Source organism: Rhinopithecus bieti, unplaced genomic scaffold (assembly GCF_001698545.2).
Source record: "Rhinopithecus bieti isolate Rb0 unplaced genomic scaffold, ASM169854v2 scaffold_7967, whole genome shotgun sequence".
NCBI classification, from domain to species: Eukaryota; Metazoa; Chordata; class Mammalia; order Primates; family Cercopithecidae; genus Rhinopithecus; species Rhinopithecus bieti.
This window is the reverse complement of record NW_016806112.1, coordinates 3884414-3891711: the sequence shown is the minus strand read 5'-3', so window position 1 is coordinate 3891711 and position 7298 is coordinate 3884414. Positions and strand designations below refer to the sequence as shown.

Genomic DNA, 7298 nt, shown 5'->3' with positions numbered 1-7298 from the left:
CATGTGTCTTTAAAAAATAAAATAAAATAACTTTTAACCACATCATATCTAAAGTCAAAACAATGCTGGAGGAAAAGCTAGTTGCAGAATAGCATGAACAAAGTGATGCCCTGAATATAAGCTTCAAAAAACGTAAGATAATGTTACATATCATTTATGGAGAGAAATACAGACATACTTTTTTAGTATAAAAAACATTCAAAGTAATGACACACTTTTAACACACTTTTAACCACATCCACTATAAACAACCTGGTCGGAGCAATGACCATCTCTCACTTGGATTATACATTGCCTTCCAACTAGTCATCTTACTTCCCCACCTGAAAATAAACCCTTCCCCAGAGTTTATTCTCAGCAAAAGCATCCAGAGTATTCCTGCTAATCTATATTAGCATCCAGGCACAGTGACTCACACCTGTAATCCTAACACTTTGGGAGGCTAAGATGGGAGGACTGCTTGAGCCCAAGAGTTCAAGACAGCCTGGGCAATATAACAAGACCCTCTCTCTACAAAAAATTTAGCCAGGCACGGTGGCATGTGCCTTTAGTCCTAGCTACTTGGGAGGCTGAGGCAGGAGGATCACTTGAGCCTGGGAGTTTGAGGCTGTCGTGAGCTATGATCACTCCATTGCATGCCAGCCTGAGCAACACAGCAAGATCCCATCCCTAAAAAAGAAAAAAAAGAATCTAAATTAGGTAACGGCATTTCTCTGTTCAAAACCTTCTAATAGTTTCCTGTCTCTGAGTAAATACTTCATAATAATTAAGGCTATAAGGCCCTAATAATCTGATTCCCATTAACTTCTTGGCCTCAACCTCTATCACTATTCCTCACTCACTGTGCTCTATTCACACTAGTATCCTTGCTGAGGCTCCCACCTCAGAGCCTTTCCACTTGCTAGTTTGCCCCCAATATCCACATCACCCCTTCTCTCACTTCTTCAGGTGTCTGCTCAAATGTCATCTTAAGAGACTATCTCTGACCACCCTATGTAAAATAGCAACCTTGGCCAGGCGCAGTGGCTCACACCTGCAATCCCAGCACTTTGGGAGGCAAAGGCAGGTGCATCACCTGATGTCAAAAGTTCGTGACCAGCCTGACCAATATGGTGAAGCCCCATCTCTACTAAAATTAGAAAAATTATCCAGGCATGGTGGCGGGCGCCTGTAGTCTCAGCTACTCGGGAGTCTGAGGCAGGAGAACTGCTTGAACCTGTGAGGCGGAGGTTGCAGTGAGCCAAGATCGTCCCACTGCTGCACTCCAGCCTGGTCAACAGAGCAAGACTCTGTCTCAAAAAAAAAAAAAAAAGCAACCTCTCTCACAGCAGCCCCTCCCAAAGCACATCTGTTTTATTTTTCTGCATAGGATTTACCACTGGCAGATGGTGCCTTTGTTTACCCTGTATTGCACACCTAGAACCATGTCTGGCATAAAGGAGAAACACAAACGAATTTCTCAAATATTTTCCCTTACAGGATCACATTCAGTGCTCACATGATCCTGAAAAGTAGTAAAGAACAAATTTGTTTTATAATCTTTTAAAATGGGAAAGCACAAATATACAAAGATGTTAAATGATTTGTCTATGATCACACAGCGAAGTACTTGCAGAACTAACCCTAGAATCGGGGTCCCCATCATCTTTTCCAATTCACATCACTCTGTCTCCACAAACAAATCAAACAGCAGATAGATATTTGATTTCACACAGTGATCTTTAAAAAGCTCAAGTTGGCATCTATTCCTTTAAACCACGATCAAACATGAAACGGCACCAGAACAGTACATGACTCTGTAGCTATTTATTTTTTTCTAACTAAAAGGGAGTAATAGAGGTCATCAGACTATTTTTAGAATTTACAGATTTTGTGACAATCTGACCAAAAGGAAAAAGGGGTAATGTGCCAAGAAACAGTTAAGAATTCAAATATTTGGCCGGGCACGGTAGCTCACACGCCTGTAATCCCAGCACTTTGGGAGGCCGAGGCGGGCGGATCACCTGAGGTCCGGAGTTCGAGACCAGCCTGGCCAACATGGCAAAACTCTGTCTCTACTAAAAATACAAAAAGTAGCCGGGTGTGGTGGCAGGCGCCTGTAATTGCAGCTACTGGAGAGGCTGAGGCAGGAGAATTGTTTGAACCTGGGAGGCAGAGGTTGTAGAGAGCCGAGATCGCACCACTGCACTCCAGCTGGGCAACAAGAGCAAAACTCCATCTCAAAAACAAAAAGAATTCAAATATTCTCTGTACTCCTCTGCCTGCTGAAGCACACTTAACACTGAAGGATAAACCAATACCTTGGTAAACAAGCTTAAAACAGTGTCTTTGATTCTCAAAAGACCTTCTGTTGCCGTTCTGTACCACAAAGCATGGCAAAACAAAACGAAACAAAACAAAACCCGTAATCTGCAGACAGAATGGACACAATTATTTCTCTTAATGAGGCAAGTTTGCAAAAGGAACTTAGAACCTGTAATCCAGTCATAAGCAAGCAGTAATGTTAACAAATTACCAATTTTTAAATAAGTAGAAGTCATTTTATTTTCAGCTTGGCAAAATCAATAGGTTTTAACCTACAAACAAAAAACATAGATTCACCAATATTGTGTCCATACAGGAAAATTCTCTTATACTACTTAAAAGTACTAAAAATTAATAAGTATATTAGATCCTTCAGTAAAACAGTAATTTAATTTCCAGGCTTCTGCTAATACGCATTCTTCTCTTTCTGGCATCCTCTGCCACAGTTGGAAACTGTGTATCTAGGTCAGAAAAGACAAGTAGCTTTTCAGAACAATTCAGTATCTTTGGCTCAAGTGTTGATATTATAATTCAACCCTTTCACAAACTCCTTTTAAAACCTGACATAAATCACAAGATTAGTACTACTGATATTTATGAAAAGCCACTGGAAAAAATAATTCTGAGGTAACGGACAAAAGAAGAATCTAAGATAGGCCATCCAATGTAATTGGTGTAAAAGCAACAGATTAGGGTCAAAAGATCTGTATTATAGTTCCAGCTCGACTCCTAATGTGCTCACCAATTGTGAACAAACCTCAATTCTGAGCCTCAATTCCATCGTTTATAAAGGAAAAGGAGTGAACTATACCTAGATTACTTTCTACTTTTTTAAGTCTACTTAAATATGATTCTATGATACATGAGAAATCTGCAAGTATATTCCTATGAGATCAATTAAAACTATTCCTTAAAAGTATATGTTTTTGCAATGTAATCATACTTTAAATACCGTAAAGCTAAAAAACAGACAACTGGGGAAATTTGGACACTGAATATTTGATTTTGGAATTAATTCTGGAGTGTGATAATGGTATTATGTGAGTTTCATTTGGGGATGAGAGAGTCATACCTTTTAGAGATACATACCAAACTACTTACAGATGAACGTATGTGGAAATCTGGGATTTTAAAAAAATTATCCAGTTGCAGGGGCAAGGAAGTAAAATACAATTGGCCATATGTTGATAGGTATTGAAAATAAATGACAGGGGGTTCTTTACGGTTCACTGGGGCTCATTCTACTTGTGTATGTCTGAACATTTCCACAATAAGATATTTTTTTCTTTCTTTTTTTTTTTTTTTTTATTTTTGAGATGGGTTTCACTCTGGTTGCCCAAGCTGGAGTGCAATAGCGCAATCTCGGCTCACTACAACCTCCGCCTCCCCTATTCAAGCAATTCTCCTGCCTCAGTCTCCTGAGTAGCTGGGATTACAGGCGCCCACCACCACACTCAGCTAATTTTGTATTTTTAGTAGAGACAGGGTTTCACCATGTTGGTCAGGCTGGTCACGAACTCCTGACCTCAGGTGATCTGCCTGTCTTGGCCTCCCAAAGTGCTGGGATTACAGGCGTGAGCCACCATGCCCAGCAAAGAAGATTTTTTAAAACATGAACAAATTTATCAAGAATCTAAACAACCAAATTTCCATGTTTCTGTGGTAAAATGAGATTTTCATGTCATATTTTCTTCAGGCACAGCATGTCTGCTTTGGAAAGTCCATTATGTCTAATTGCATAAAACCAAAGCAGGTGAAATTGTAAAAGAATAAAAAAAAAAACAGCTCGAGGAGCAATTTAATAATAACTGATAACGTCAAAGATGTGGATACCCTATAAGCAAAGACACTGCTTCTGGTTACAGCATCTAGAGCAACTTCAACACAGAAAACCAATAAGACAGACAACAACAACATTTACTGTAGCACTGATTTTGTGCATAATCACAAAATACTGGCAATCTAAATGTCCTTCAACAAGAGAATAAAGATATACACTGCACGGTTTATGAATGACAGTGATCCATTTCATCATATCTAAAGTCAAAAACAATGCTGGAGGAAAAAGCTAGTTGCAGAATAGCATGAACAAAGTGATGCCCTGAATATAAGCTTCAAAAAACGTAAGATAATGTTACATATCATTTATGGAGAGAGATACAGACATACTTTTTTAGTATAAAAAACATTCAAAGTAATGACAAAAAATTCAGGAGAGTGGTTACCTTTGGTAAAGAAGGATTAGAACACATCAGGGAAGTGGGGTGGGGGGCTAGGGGAGGGATAGCAATAGGAGAAATACCTAATGTAGATGACAGGTTGATGGGTGCAGCAAACCACCATGGCCACATGCATACCTATGTAACAAACCTTCAACTTCTGCACATGTATCCCAGAACTTAAAGTATAATAAAAAGTTCAAAAAAAGAACACATCAAGGAGGGATATACACATAATACATATCTGAGCTACTATTTCTTAGGGTAAAAAATATGAAACAAGTTTGGTAAAACATTACAATATGAAAGATATATTTGTGGTGAATACACAGTTGTTTATCATATTCTATTCTGTCTATAAGCTTTAAACAATTTCTAATTTCAAAATATTTTTAAAATCATGTGAATATGTTAAGATACGTAGAAACAAAACAAACTTTGCTCCTCTTTAGCAAGAAGCTACTTTAGCTTTGGTTTTAGCCTTCCAGTACTAGCAAAATAAGTACTCAATGTAAACTAAACGTTGATATTGAGTAGAAGATGTAATAAAGTTCTCCATCAAAGAAGATTGTAACTTTTTTTTTTTAAGTGGAATGAGACATATTCCAACACAGAATTATCTAGGTGAGTAAACAAGACATTCAAAGTATTAGAGGGTGCTGGCTAAAGTCACTGTCACTACTATGAAGGTTGCAAAAAGCACAAAAGAAGGTAATACTGTTCCAAAACATTCTAATTTTAACTCCAGTAATACTTTTGTTAGGACAGATCTATGGAAAGCCCAAGATGTTTCCTAAGTCCTGTAACCTGGCAGAACTCAGCCGCCAAGTTCTGCCTTCCCTGCAGATTTTGCCAGGATTTGCTTACAGACCTTAGCTAGTGCACAGTTAGTCGTCAGGAGAGTCCTAGAATAGGACTTACTCTAGGGCAGGAGTCAGCAAACTTTTTCTTAAGGGGCAAAATAGTAAATATTGTAGTTCTGTGGGCCACACAGTCTCTGTGGCAACTACTGACCCTTGCCATTGTAGTATAAAAGCATCTATAAACAATATATACATTAATAAGTATGGCTATGATTTAATAGTATTGCTTATCCCAGCTTTACCACATGGTCTCCCTAGCATTTCATCCAGATGCCTGGGAGGTCTCTCAATTGTGGCTGGGACAAAGTTATAACATCCCCTAGCCACATACTTATAGTATTTGCTCCACTGCCAACCCTGTGGCAGCCACCTGATAAACCCTCCACAGTCTTTCCCAATCATGGATAGCCCAACACTCTGCCAAGAATTCACAAGAGGCTCACACACAAACATTTGGGAACCTCTCTTCTACAGCTTCTTCTTGTCTGGTTCCCTTCCCCGAAGACGTTAGCTGTCTCAAGTGTACCAAACTCTAACCTCTGCCTCCTCGGCATGGTTAGGTGACCACGCTCTGCTTGCACTCCAGTTCAGCAAATTGTCCTCAGGCAGAGAACAGGAGTAATCACTGAGCCCTCATCATCAATGTCAAGATTACAATCCTGTGCTGCCTGTTGCCCAAAGCCTGAAAATGTCCCCACATATATTTTGTTGAGTTTCATAGTTGTTTATGGCAAGAAGGCTAGTCTAGAACTAGTTACTCATAATACTTAGAAGTCTTAGTCAATAAACATTCTAGTTTCTACTATATATCAAGACCTCAGCTGGGGCACAGTTAAATATGATGCTATGGTGTAATCAAAAGAACATTAGGGTGAGCATAACTAGCCATTTATTCATCCATCTAACCAACAAATACTAGGCATCTACAAATACCAGGAAAGCACTTGACTTTATGTCTTCAACCTTCGGTATTAACGACACACCCTAAAGTGGGATGATAACCTGCCCAGCTAATCACATAGATTTGTGCTAAGAATTAAATGAAAAAATGTAAAAGCATTTGATAAAGTACTATACATTACGTTATTTTTGTGATGGCAACAATCATACTCTTATTAGTAAACCACAAGAAGTTCACCATGTACACTTTCCCAACAGCAGAAACAACATGTAAAGAGGATGGCTCTAAAAGAGTATGGGGTATACGTGTACATGTTTGTGTGCTGGTGAGGGAGGTTTCCAGATTTCAAATCGGCTAGAGAACAGAGTGCATACATGGAAGTGACAAGAGATATGGGTATTTACCATTCAATGTTGATAAGCAGAATGAAACTCAGCAATAAAAATAATTTTCAAAATAAGTAATAAGTTTGTCTAGATAAATTACACAGGTCATACTCATTTTTCTCACCAATGGTTGCCATACCAAAAAAAAATTATATATATATATATATGTATAAACAAGGTTCAGAGAAAGGGTAAATCATTCAAGAAACATATAGGCTGCTGAGAGTTTAGGGCAAAGTCATGGCAGCAGACCAGTGAACCTTATTCAGATACTTGTATTAAAAAAAAAATGTGAATCTAACTTTTAACAGAGGCTTATTTTCTATTCAGGGGTTGGGAATGAGCAATTTGTAGTAATACATATCATTATATTTGAAAACGCTTACTGTTGTTTCATTTTCTTAAACTATCTTCTTCCTTTTCATCTACTCTACCACTGCAATCTCAAGCCTTTAAATAAGTGTCAGCTACAGAGTTAACAGAAATGGGCATACAAAATGAGAGAAACAAAAGTCAATTATTTCTTAAAGACACAAAAGTGTAACTATAAAATAAATCTGAGTATTAAAATCAAGAACTTTTGGTCATCAAAAAATACCCTAAGATGCAGAAAAGACAAGTTACA

The 7298-nt window shown here is 38.2% G+C and overlaps 1 protein-coding gene across 4 annotated transcripts in view; it reads right to left on the bottom strand.

Moving 5' to 3' along the window:
• The window catches only part of STRBP (spermatid perinuclear RNA binding protein), a 101677-nt gene extending 95605 nt beyond the window's left edge, over positions 1-6072 (bottom strand). For 3 of the 4 annotated variants that reach the window (XM_017874796.1, XM_017874792.1, XM_017874793.1), the window contains exon 1: positions 5924-6071. The gene's annotated coding sequence lies outside the window, so the exon portion shown is untranslated. Of the gene's footprint in view, positions 1-5923 lie in introns of all 4 variants that reach the window. The other variant, XM_017874795.1, reaches the window with a different exon arrangement.
• Positions 6073-7298: the final 1226 nt, after the last annotated feature.